We start from the raw sequence: 14,229 nt of genomic DNA, 5'->3' as shown, positions 1-14,229 counted from the left end.
AGAAATGATGTTTTACACCATAAGAAAGATCTGATTCTCCTGATAAAATTTTTAGGCTTTCTTTTTAATTATTTGTGTTTGAGGACAAGAGTGGATTTGATTGGATTTAAATCACAAGATGTCTTGAGGTTTTTCTTCTCCATAAGACTTTCATTAATTTGACTCCTCCGTACAGAGGTTCTCACTAGGTATCTTTCCAGCAGCTACCCTGGAGCTGTATAGTGTATGAAATGAAAAATTAAACATCTACATGTCTTTCAGCAAATAAATCAATCAAATTATGGTGCATATTTAGTTCCCAGACATTGTTTTATTTATTTTCCTATTCAATTGAGGGCTAACACTGGCTAATTTTTATAGGTCCTAAATATCTAAAGATATAAGATTTGTATTCCAGCTGTGATTACTTCTGCAGGCAAGATTCCTTTGCAGAAACAGCTTCTGGAAACAACAAATATTAATTTGGTGGATTTCAGAGAATGATTATGGAAAGTAAATTTGGTAGAACACATCCTGTAATCACAGCTGAGCCAAGGAAATTTGCACTGGTCCTGGGTTGTAATGATATTGTTGGCACCTGTTGCAGAAGTGGGATGTGTGGGTTAGCATGTGTTCATGTTGATGTGCAGACCACAGAGAAGCTTGCTCCAGCTGCCACCTTCCAGTGCAGAACAATATGTCAGGCTTGAAAATCCTTAAGAAACTGTGGAAATCTTAAGCTTAGAAAGAATCATAGAATACCAGGTTGGAAGGGACCTCAAGGATCATCTGGTCCAACCTTTCTAACACAATCTAGATGAGACGGCCCAGCACCATGTCCAGATGAGTCTTAAATGTGTTCAGCATAGTGGAGTCAACCACTTGCCTGTGGAGATTATTCCAATGATTGACTGTTCTCATTGTGAAAAATTTACCTCTCGTGTCCAATCAGAATCTCCCTGGGAGTAACTTGTACCCGTTACCCCTTGTCCTCACCATGTGACTCCTTGTAAAAAGGGAGCCTCCATCTTCTTCGTAGCTCCCCTTTAAGTACTGGTACATGGTGATGAGATCACCTCTAAGCCTCCTTTTCTCAAGGCTGAACAAACCCAGCTCTCTCAGCCTATCCTCATACGGCAGGCTTCCCAGTCCTTTGATCATCTTGGTGGCCCTTCTCTGGACCCACTCCAGCCTGTCCACATCTTTTTTGTATAGTGGGAACCAGAACTGTACACAGTATTGCAGGTGTGGCCTGACAAGCGCTGAGTAGAGTGGGATAACGATTTATTTATCTCTGGTGGTGATGCCCTTTTTGATCCAACCCAGCATCCTATTGGCCTTCTTGGCCGCAGCAGCACACTGTTCACTCATATTGAGCTTCCTGTCCACCAGGACCCCCAGGTTCCTTTCCACGGAGCTGCTCTCTAGCCAGGTGGATCCCAGCCTGAGCTGCACTCCTGGATTATGTTTTCCCAAGTGCAAGACCTTACACTTGTCTTTGTTAAACTTCATAAGGTTCTTGTTAGCCTACTCTTCCAGCCTATCCAGATCTTTCTGCAGGGTGGCTCTCCCTTCCAGAGTGTCTACTTCCCCACTCAGTTTGGTGTCATCTGCGAACTTCATCAGGCTACATTTGATCCTGTTATCCAGATCACTTATGAAGATATTGAATAGCATTGGGCCCAATATCGATCCCTGGGGGACCCCACTTGTGATGTGTTGCCAGTTTGAAAAAGAGCCATTTACCACCACCCTTTGGGTGCGTCCTGCCAGCCAATTCCTCACCCATTGCACAGACCACTTGTCTAGGCCATAGTGCATCAGTTTCTCCAGGAAGAGGCTGTGGGGAACTGTATTGAAAGTCTTGGAGAAGTCCAGGTAGACAATGTCGACTGCTCGCCCCATGTCAAAGCTTACTGGCTAGGTAAATAACCCCTATTCTGAGTGAATGACCCCTAAAATGCAAAGATGTTTGACAGCAAAATAAAGTAAATAAAAGATAGAAGATTATTTGTGGTATTCTTACTATTCAAGACTAACCGCAGTCTGACCATCATCAAAAGAAAACACGAACTAAAGTTAATGAGTTCTTCTATTCAATAAGAAGTGTTGATGTGGTTGCAACAACAAGTTCACCTCCTTGTGTGACTAAAATGTTTTTGTCTTCTTATACTAGATATAGAATTGGAGGTGCTAAATGGAGCTCACTGTCTGAGTTCAAAGTCAGTTCTTCCAGGGATGGCAAAACATTCCTGTCCTAGGAAGCATCAAGGGACTGCAAAGAACAGCAACCAGACAGATCTGCTGCCATTACTCTTACTGCCCTCAGAATAAAAGCTGTGGCTGAGGAGCTATGTCTGTGGTGGGCTGTATTCAGATTATGTTGCTTAGCCCTTTGGGACTACTGAGAACTGATGAAGCTGCCCTTCCTTGAGTCTGGGCCAGTGCTATGGCTTGGGGTCAGGAAATTATAAATGGAAACTGAATGCAACAGTTCAATCAGATGTCTTGCATTTACCCTTTATCTAACTGCTGTCATTCATAAGTGTTGATAAGTGTCATGGTAAGGAGGATACAAATCTGTAGATGAACCTAATGCACAAACCAAAAGGGTTTGTGAGAGAAGTGAGAGGAGTTCCTTTTGTCATTACCAAAAAATTATGTTTAGCGGCAGTTTGATATGAGTTGAATGGAAAATAAGGAAGCCTCATGGTTAAATATTTTATACTTGAGTATTTTTAAATTATTTTCAAATAAACACCCCTAAATTTAGCAAAAAGGTTTTTTTAAATATAAACTAACTTATTTTGCTCTTCAGCTTTATAGCTGGGCCGTAGTTGACCCAGATTAAAAATAAGTGACCACGCATAAACATTAAAAAGGAATTTCAAACCTACTCTACTAAAGAAGGTTATGTTCCAGAACAGACAGTTTTCCTTCATTTGTTTTATACATTATAGCCTTATCAAGTTACTGATTGCGAAGTAAACATTTCTCTAAGGACTGAAGACGCTGGAATGAGAGTAATGACTCAAAGAAAAGCTACAGTTAACTGTGGCAGGGGTCCTCTAGAAAGTGAGTAAGTGTCCTCTGACGTAATAAATAGTAAGAGTTTTAAATGAGTCATTGCACTTTGTAAAGTAAATAATAGTTACTTTAACAAACATGTTACTATATAATTGTCCATGGCAATGATTACAGATTATCTGGAAAATATAGTCTATTGCAATATAAATACCACGGAGTTTAAAACCTTTGTATGCATCTTAACCTCCTCAGATGCACAAAATTGTTTCTATGCCCACCCTCCTTATCAGAAAAAGCACATGTCAATCTAAAAGAGGATCCCACAGGACGGAGGAATCAGGTACTCTTCTACCCTCCCTCCCTCCCCCATCTCCTGTATTCAGGGCTTGTTCTCAGGGAGGGATAGTTGTTCACATTGGATACAGACCTCTCAAGGATGGATGGGTTTCAGCATGTGGAGAAGCTTAGGACTGGTCATGTGGCTTCCCTGACCTGAGAGGTACATTCTGTATACTCTGTTCAGGGGTACGTTGCAAGCTTTACCCCCGGTGTCATTTGCCACAAAGTAGTCTGCATCGCCAGGCTCTATCCAGTTCTCATTGTAGGTGGACAAATGACGTGAGAACTTAACTCCCAGGCTGTCTACAAGCAAACTCCTCAATTTTTCAAGTTTTCCTTCTTGGAGGCTTCCAGGAACTCACTGCATTGCAAATCTAAAAAATCAGTAATGAAATTGTCAGTGGAGTGGATATATTCATGTCGCAGTTCTTCCAGCTGTAGTGTTCAAATTTCAAGCTCTTCATATTTAAAAGAATAGAGCTAGAAAAGAATGAGGCAGGAAAGCACCTCTGGAGATTGCCTCATCCAGTCCCTTGACCAGAGCAGAGTCAGCTAGAGCAGGTTGCTCAGACCTGCGTCCAGTCAGGTTTTGAGTACCTCCAGGAATGGAGACTCCACAACCTCTCTGGGAAACCTGTTCCAGTGTTTGACCACCCTCACAGTGAAATGTTTTTTCTTATGTTTAAATGGAACTTCCTGTATTTCAGTTTTTGCTCATTGCCTCTTGTCTATTCACTAGATATCACAGAATATCTGTTGTCTTTACACCCTCCCATTAGATACATGTCTTTTTAAAAAATATCTAAGTTCTTTCCAAAAATATCTATAGAGACTCAGCTGACTCTCGTGTAGAGGAGAATGTGATTTTTCTTGTTTCTGTGAACTGATGAGCCAGGGATGTAAAAGTTCAACGATCATTTTGTTATTAAATAAATGGCTACAGAACCCCAGAGATTTGAGCATGAAAACTTATCTGTGTGAAGCATTTCAACCATTATTCTTGGTGCTTGGCAGCTTTAAGCCCAATGCCATATTGCTATAAGGCCTGTAATGGACCTTTTATTCCCCCTTACATATGTAGCAAAGGGCACTTCACATTACACTCCCTTTGAACTCTGGATATAAAAACATAAACCTTCAGCTAGGATAATTGATCCTCTAATGGTTCAATTTCAAGTGTTTTAAATTGGCCTTCTGTTATTGCAGACTCCAGCTTCTTACATACAGAGTCGGTCAAAATGAAATTGTGTTTTAAGGAAGTTTAATTTGTGGTGGCTTTTTTTTGTGTTACTTCTACATAATCTTTTTCTAAACCCAAAGAGCAGGCATGGATCTTAAGCTAAACCAAAATACATTCCAATAAATAAGTACTAGAATTATCTGAACACTTTTTTGAAAAACAAAATCAAAGCCCACGAAGTTAAAAGAATTTTTTTTCCAGTGAACTATTAAAACAGACTCACTAAAATACTTTGTAGATGTGAATGAACTTTAAAAGCTGCTTGGAACACTTTGACTGCTTTTCCTTAGGTAGGTGAAAGCTTAACAAGGATCAACCACTATGAATCTTGTGTGATTCATCAGAGCTAATAAAGATCAGACAGTTCAGCTTTGGAAATTGAGTACACAGAAGAAATTGCTTATATACAATCTACAGCCCAAACTGTGTTCACCAGATTTAGTAACCTGGTTAATTTTAAATAAGTTAACAGGAAATGTATGTCCTGAGCAATAAGGGAAATAGTCACGTAAGTATGTGTTATGAATTATAATTACAAGGTAAATTAATACGCCCATGTTAAAAAGCTCATGTAAACTGGTAAAAGCTCAATTCAAAGTCCATGTTATGTTTTAAAAAACAAAACCTATGGAGTCATCTAAATCTGTCTTTCTTCTCAACTCAGTACTTTTAGAGGGTGTATTTTTAAACTAGGATCTCACCTGCTCTGGCTTTCTAGGGCATGGTTGTCCCAAAAAATTATAACAGTTCAGACAGTGCCTGATGAACAGACAGTAATATTTTAACTGTATCACTCAGAAACACTATAGATTCCTTTTTTTTCCTTACCACTGTCATACAGGGGAACTGATAGTCTAATAGATTTCTATAAAAAATCCCTGAAATCCTTTTCCTGACTGTAATGACTTTTTCCACACCTATGACATGTAATGACTGTCATGGAGACATTATTGTAATAATGTCTTCTTGTTCTCCTCATTTTAACAGTAGGATCAGCCTGTGGTAAGCCCTATATTTGGCAGTTACAGGGTTGTACTCATCTCTTTACTCACAATGGGAACCAGATATAATTAAAATATACAAGGGTGATTGTTTGGTGTGCATAGTATAGTGTAGTTTTCTCTGCAATCTCTTACACAAAACTAAATCAGTGATCAGAAGAAAGCAAATAACAAACAAAAAAGAACCCAACTGGGAAATTTCACCAACTTGCTTTTCTTATACATAAGGAAAGCTGTAAATGTTATCATAACATCTGAGGATTATTGGAAATACTTATTCCAGAAGAAGAGGTAGATGCTGAGCTCAAATCTAGAGTCATCCTTAATATTGTCCCAATATTGGTGTCCAAGATAATTTGCTTGTAAGCTGAGAGGGAAGTATAAATAGAGAAGAAGGAAATGGATAAAAAAATAGTGTTGCTAAAAGCTGAAATATTGTGTCTATGTATTTGTAACATAGAGCAGTACAGGGCATTCACACTGTTGATATTATTTTTGATGCACAGCATATTGGATCTAAAGATGAATTCTGAGAAGGGACTGTGGATGGATCTTGTTTTACTTTAATAGCTACCTAATAGTAGGCCCTGAGGAAGAAGCAGAATTCTGTGCAACACAACATAAACAAAAAAGAGCCCAAATCACCATCATTCTAGACACCAATATGTCCCTAGGGATGTGAGACCTACCTAATACATTATGAAGAATTTCGTTGTAAAGGTACATGTGCTGGTTTTGACAGGGATAGAGTTAATTTTTCCATAGTAGCTTCTATGGGACTATGTTTTGGATTTGTGCCGAAAACAGTGTTGATAATTCAGGGATGTTTTAGTTACTGCTGAGCAGTGCTTACACAGAGTCAAGGCCTTTTCTACTTCTCACACCACCTCGCCAGCGAGTAGGCTGGGAGTGCATAAGAAGCTGGGAGGGGACACAACCGGGACAGTTAACCCCAACTGACCATGGGGATATTCCATACCATATGATGTCAGGCTCAGTATATAAAGTTGGGGGGAAAAAAAAGGAAGGGAGGGACATTCAGAGTGATGGCGTTTGTCTTCCCAAGTAACCATGAAGCGTGATGGAGCCCTGCTTTCCTGGAGATGGCTGAACACCTGCCCGCCGATGGGAAGTAGTGAATGAATTGCTTGTTTTGCTTTGCTTGTGTGCATGGCTTTTGCTTTACCTATTAAACTGTCTTAATCTCAACCCACAAGTTTTCTCACTATTACTCTTCTGATTGTCTCTCCCATCCCACTGTGGGGGAGTGAGCGAGCAGCTGTGTGGTGCTTAGTTGCTGGCTGGGGTTAAACCACAACAGTATAATCAAGTCCTTTTAGTCAGAAAGTACAAATAGAACAGCATTCAGAAATTTCTGCAGCCTTTTCTGTAAAGATTGACTATATTTCACATTCCTGACTTTCCTCAGAGGCTTGGGGAGCACTTTGTGCTAAAGGAAAAAACTCAGAAACATCACAACAAACTAGCACAAATCCATGACAGCCTCTGAGTGTCAGAGCTGAAGCCTCTAGCTTTCTGTCAAAACTCTGGGCAATTTTTGAGGGGAAATATTCCCTTTGGGTTTCGTAAAGCAAAGTATTTTTGAGATTTAAAGTGTTCTATGTTTGATTACATGAGGCTAAATCATGTTACTCTCTTGACATGAGAAACTAATAATAATGTACTGCCCTTTTCTTGAAGATTCTAGTATTTTTCAAGCCAATCAGCTGAACAGTTGATAGCACCCTGCATCAGAGTGGAGAGAGACTTCTGTTGTTTCATTGACTGATTAGTGTCACCATACCAATATAAAAATGAAAGAAGGTCAGCCATTATGCAAAGGGAAGCTGCATGTGTACATTTAATCCATAGTTCAATCCAGCTTCAGTTTCAATGGGAGTACTTGTATGTGCAAAGCTAAGCACAGTGGTGTTTGTAGATTAAGGACTGTTTACTCTTGGTAAGAGTAAGCTCCTTTCAAGAACAGAAAAAAAAAACTTTTTACCAAGAGTTTTTGGAAATAACAGAGTTCTCCGAAATAAATGTGAGTCAGTAAGAGTAGAATTTATAATTTTTTTTTTTTTTTTTTTTTTAATAAAGAGAAGACATGTTTTCCAGGTTAAGTTATTCCAAGTACGGAAAGTCAAACTTATTTTTCTGTTTGTGTCCTAAAACTGTTTTGGAAATAGGTCTTAGACTTCCAAGTTTGTTGGCCTCAGACCTATAAAGCTACTCCAATGCTTCAGTTTTTGTTTTTGTTTTTGTTTTATTTTTTCCCTTGGAGCTGCCATTTTAGGTATGTATAAAACATTTCTTTGAATTTATAATCTTTTTTATCCTATCTAATTTAAAAAATTTCCTCTATTGTGAACATATTCAAGACTGTTAGATGTTCTCAAAGGTTTCCTTATTTACCATAATGTTACCTGGGGTCTGTACATTCTCTACAAAGGTCTGAAAATTCAATCTGAGCTTTTGCAACACTGAAGTGACAAAAATAGGTAAGAAGTACTTCTTGACAAGCATCAAGACTAAGTCATCAAAAACTAACGGGCAGCTGAAAAATTAATGAAGCAGTAGCTAGTCACCAAAATCTCTTTCTAGATTTGTTTTTTCAAGGCAAGTTCAAGCCAATAATATAATACTGCAAACACCAGCTCCTTCTGTCTCACAGCATATTAGACATCAATCTCTTGAATTTGTTCAAGACAGAAACAAGGACAAGGGAGAAATGATTTTAAGCCACCACTTAGCTTTTTTGCTATGGGATTCAAATCAATGCTCAGCATCTGACATATTTGTGTTCCCAGGGATTTAGTGGGTGGGGCTGGGAGGCTTCCAGAAATACTTGCGGTCTCAAGTTCATGGTGGAGGTGCTGCTGATGAAGTCAGAGCAGCTGCTTTGTGGCTGCCTTTCTTTGCAAAGGAAGAATCCTCTGCAGTCTGGGCTAAGGAGCAGCTTCAAGTCCATTGTGCCAGAGGGACACCAGCACTTGGCAAGCCAAGCATTTTCCCAGCTAGGTCTGGGTTACACTTAGCCTTTCATACCAGAATAGGTTAATGCTGAGAAAACTCCAGTAGTCTGGGGGGAGACCTGGATACTTGATGATGATGATACCATGATAAAGTCTCAACAGAGACAGTGTGTTGTAGCCAGGACGAATGCCAAATCCACCAGACTATTTTATATTAATAAGCATCTTTCTTAGGTTCTCCTGTTAGACTTGTTCTAATCTATAAGTATCTTTTTTTGATAAGAAGAAATGGAGAAACTGTTCAGGGTGCTTAGCTGGGATTTGGGACATCTAGGCTTCTTTTACAGTATATATTTCACCTAAGAGTGGGAAGCTTCCTCCAGGCTACTTAAGATCCTTGAGATATGGACAATCTTTTTGTAGATGTGCACCTCAGAGACAGCAAGAATTGGAACATGTTCTTCTGGGCTGAGTGTCCTTTAAAATAGGTCTACCAATATTTTGGAAAGAGGACCAGTCCTCTTCTCACCTAGGAGTCTAAGCCAGAGGGAAAAACCTCCTTCCCTTTTGCCTCCTCAGTTTTCCCCAGAGTAGCTGAAGTGACTTGATACTTAGAGGTTTTTTTTCTAATCCTGAAAAAATTATGAAGGAAGCTTTGGTGCTAAACAAAGGGATAGCAAAGTATCTACATTAGGCAGAAATGCCTAAGTCTGCTTCCAGGTATAGCAGTGAAGTATTTAATTTTTAATATTTAGTTAACAAGGTCATAGTGCAATAAAGCAAATGTTAGCTTCTTCTCTGTTGTGATCGTTTCAAGAACCTCTGTGAAAAGAGATGGTCTAGGCATTAGGAAGCATGCTTGGATATTAAAAATATATGCTTGTTCACTGCCTTGATGCAAAATCAAAAGCACATCCTAAACATGTCCAAATCATTTACTGGAAAAATACAAAGATCACAAGGTCACGATTAGAAAACAAAACATGATTAAGAGCAGAAAATACACTACTAAAATACAAGACATTCCCAGGGAGTGGAAGGATAGAACATTTCTGGGAAAGAGCTGAAAAAGAAAAACTTTGTTTCATAGCCAATAAACAAAGTACAAAACTTAAAAAAAAAGTAGGTTATTTCAATTCATTTTTTCAAATTTGTTTGTATTTAAAAAGGTTAAAAAAGAAACAAAGATCAGTTAGTAGATTTTCCTGCAAATGGTGGGAATGCTTTAGTCATATCCATGTTCAGTTCCTCCTTCCATTAACTGAAATGCTTCTGTCTGAAAGCATCAGTATGAACCTCAGATAGGAAGGCATAAAACACAAAATAGGCCCCAAGCTGGAAATTAGAATGATGAAATATAATCCTAAATCCTCATTGCTTATCATCATTAAAAACCAGATGTCCTTATTGTGTGAGTAGGTGTATTATACTAATGTCTTAACCAAACTGTGTTGGAGGTAAATTCCAACTGCAGTTTCAGCTGAATATGGTTTTCACTCTCAGCTTACGATTTTAGAGTACTTTCAATATTTGCAGTGTCAGTTTAATGCATCATGATCCAAAGTCAGCTGAAAAAAGGTCATGTGGTATGATGATCCCTTGACACAAAAAGCATTCTTTGGTGTTCTGCCTCATGCTTAATACTGACAAACGATAAAAAAAATTGTTTTAGGTCACACAACATGTGAGACAAAGAAGAGATTAATCAGATTGAAAGACTAGTTGCATTTTTTTGTGATATATGAAGAGTAAATATACTAGTTCAGAAATTGTGTGTGATTGAATGACTTGACTGAGTGAAAATCAAGAACAGAGGAAGGAAAGAAAGTATGCAAAAAGACTAGGAGATGTGAGAACAGGGAAAAGAATGGTGGAAGAGGAAGACATACTGAAGGACTGAATTTAGAAGGATGGAAAGTCAATAGTAAATACAGATAGAAACAGAAGGGAATTTGGAATATCAGAACCAAAGTGAACATAGACATATGTATGTTGTTCATCTATGTCATTTATTGATTGAATTGATTTTGAAGAATCATTGACTGAATGATTTTGTGTGATTCCTGAAGCAAGTGCTGAGGACATGACTTAGCATGCTGTGTTTTCATCATAAATTCTGTTCATTATGTCTATTCCCACTCATATGGCATGGGAACTGAGGTATAGCCCTCCTATTCACACCATGCAGTTCAGCCTTGAATCAGACTGCAGCAGCTGCAGATATAAATATTTCCAATAGGCAGCAGTCTTGGCCTGTAGATGCAGCAATAATACATAGTAATATTGTTGTAATTTACTTCTAAAGTTTTCAGCACATGTATTAGCTTACACAGATGCAGAGAGAGAAGTTATTCCATCTTGCTCTGCAATGTACCTGTCTCTGGGATGCATCATTATCTCTGTTTAATGGGATAGTTACTCTCGTCTGAAGTATAAGGATGTGAACTAAATAAAGTCTTTCTTCCAATTGTATTCCTCTTCTGTTTTTCAACCTAAGAAACAGGGTAGAGAGAAAATAAGCCAAAATAAAGCCTGAAATGTTGCTCCTAGTTTGAAGAATCACTTTGAAACAGTCAGGAGGTAACATAGGTCAATGTTATTATGCTTTCCTTGACACTGGTGACAGTGTCATGGAAGATCAGTAAGAAAATGCCAGGTGAGGTTTCAGAAGCTGACTAATGTGAATACTTCAAATGAGATTTTTAATACTGTCTTTATGTGGAAAATTGATTTCCCAGGGAAATTGTGTTTTTCCTAGTTTCTTATAAAAACTTTTGTATTTTGCAATACTAACAGCCAGTTTCAGGTTTATAATTGTTTTCACTTAGTCTTTCACCACTTACTTATCCTGACCATGCTGGATAAATCTTGGCTCAGTATCATACATCTGGTTCTCTCTTCATCAGCTCCAGGGTGTGAGTGTGTGGGAATATTTCAGGTTTCAGAGGTTATTCATGTTCAGCAGAAATAGAAAATAAACAAAAAAACAAAGAAGTAGCTCCCAAAATGAAGTGCTCTTTCCCCACCATACATGGTCCTTAATGAATAAACTTTTTCAGTATTCATTTCTCTGGGGAAACTTGGGCCAGATTTGGGTTTGAGTGTGACTTTCTAAAGTCTGGATGTTTGGACTGATGTTTTGGGTTGGCCTGTTTTAGACAGAAGTCAGCTGCTTAAATACTGAAACATGGATTATTCTCTCTGTTTTTCCAACATATATTGTGCGTTTCTATTTTTTGTATTATTGCTATTATTCTTTAGACACGACTGTTAAATGACTATAAATCATACCCAATGGGCCTCTCTCCTGAAAGCAAATAATTATTGCAGACTCTTAAAATGAGCAGAGCATGTTTCTCTGAGGCTGAAATCCTGACGCTTCCTCCATGTGGATCTGATTTCAGACCAGAGCCATGTAATTCAAGGACTGTAAATTCATTTGGGAAATTGTCAGGGAGTTTTATATCTTGGGAAGTTACAATCCTGTAAAAATAAAATCAGTAGAACCAGTCCTCAGATGAGGTCTCCCTTAATAGTCTCCCGATTTACAGTCTCTCAGTTAATGAAATTCTTATTAATTATTAAATACAAAGTCTGGGTGTCTTGCGAAACAAACCAAGGAGGCAACTCTATAATTTAAAAAATGGATGCTGAAAACCCGAAACCTTTAATTTTACTTAAGAAAAGTGAAGGGAACTAAGGGTAACAACAAACACTACACTAAGTCTAATTTAATAAAAAAGTATCTCATTCAATTTTCTTTTTTTCTGCTTACTTCTTTTTCTTGGGGTAGAACTGGATGCAGTTAAATTAGTCATGGAGAAAGATTACTTCCATGCATTGGTAGCTGGATATGGGTATCCATGTTTGTGATATGGCTGAATGATATCTCTCAGTACCACATGCAATTCATGCAAACAAAACTATTTATAGTATTCCCTAGTAAACTATCCTGTAATCCTACGGACACAAAGTCCCAGGTTACACTCCAGATGATGCAACATAAAATATTGCACTATTGGGTCTTACTGTCTACTTTTAGAAACACGTAGCAGAAAAGTGTAAGATATCTGTCTTTATTGGGGAAGCAACATATTCTCTGTAAAAACAAATCATCAAATAGGCAAGACAAGAGGAAGAAAAAGGAATGAAAAGTATTGCGGAAATGAGCATTTGTGTAGGACTTTATGAGTTTCTCTGAATGTGTATGAATACTGACTATTTGTTTTAAGACATACTTGACACTTTCAGAAAATGGTGATGTATGCATCTCCCATCTTGTAAATTGCATTTTGTGTACTAAAAACATTAGTCATTAATGAGAATGAGTTATTTTGCAGTTACTATTCTCACTTGGCCACATTTAAAGAGCAATCTATTCTGTCCATTAAATTTACGAAAGGTAAGCTCAATGCTTTCAGATATTCTTAGGGAACTAATGATACTAAGAAAACCCATGAATCTCTGAAGTTTGAAAAACCTGTGTATTTTTGTTTGGGGTTTTGGGGTTTGTTTTTGTTTTGTTTTGTTTTAAATGGGGACTGGAGTTTTAGGATACAGTACTTCAATCTGTAAAAATTTTGTATTACAGGAGAAAAAAGTCTTTTCATTAAGCTGCTAAATTGAAACACATGGATTTCTAGAAGGTTATTTTATCTTCCTCACTAACCATGGACTTTTATTGCCTGTTTAAACATTCATGGAATAATTTTATTGTGAATGCCTTTTAAAAAAAAATAAAAAGAAGTTGAGCACATGAAACAAATACAGATGGGGCTATTCTTGCTTTTTCAGTTCCATCAGTTCCATTTAATAAAACGTACTCAAGCTCTTATGAATTAACTCTTGATTCCATGCAGCGGAAGAGTTTCCCATGAGTTCTGCATGTGTGAGGTTCCATTACTAATTTCCAGACTAGAAAGCATTAGTAATGGTAATTAGTAATTAATAATTAGAAAGCATTAGCATCTTTAGAGGCTCAGTCTTTCTGAAAGCTCTTATTTTACATCTTGAATACTTCCTCTGTCCCTGTTGCAAGCACAGCTCTGATACTCTTAAATGAATTAGTGAGTATATTGCCTTAAAGAGACTGCATTACCAACAAGGTCATCATCAATTGCATTATCAAAGAAGAGAGGTGAGAGAAAAGATACTGAAGAAGCACCATGTGGAACTGGTATTCATTTCATCTATCAGCTATTGGAAAGCTAGGTTTCTACTCATAGATAGCTATCTGAAGTCCCTCTAAAATGTACAAAGGAGGCAAGGATCTCCGTCAAAGACAATCTGATGCTAAGGACAGCGTTTGAAATGGAAAGATGCATTGGCCTCTGAATGTACCAATTTAGTTCCACAGTAGAAGGGTATTGTATTACAAAGAGCTAAAGGTCAGACTGACAAGGCCATAGCAGTACTGAACAGTGCAACACCTAATGCTACACAGCACTTGACTGTAACTATGACAGTCAACTAAAGAAAGCAGAAAGTTTTAGCTAAAGTGGAAATAGCATAATTGGTTTAGACTCCACCCAAAGAAACCCAAGGCTGAAGGAGGAAGCATACAGTCAGAAGAACAAACATTAGTCAGAGAAAAACTATAGAGTTAAAAGATAGTGCCTGCCCAAAGAATACAAATGTAAACAGTTGAAATGATTCATGTGTATAAACA

Source organism: Nipponia nippon, unplaced genomic scaffold (assembly GCF_047370975.1).
Source record: "Nipponia nippon isolate SJK-2023a ecotype South Korea unplaced genomic scaffold, ASM4737097v1 scaffold_2, whole genome shotgun sequence".
NCBI lineage: Eukaryota > Metazoa > Chordata > Aves > Pelecaniformes > Threskiornithidae > Nipponia > Nipponia nippon.
This window is presented reverse-complemented; position numbering follows the sequence as displayed.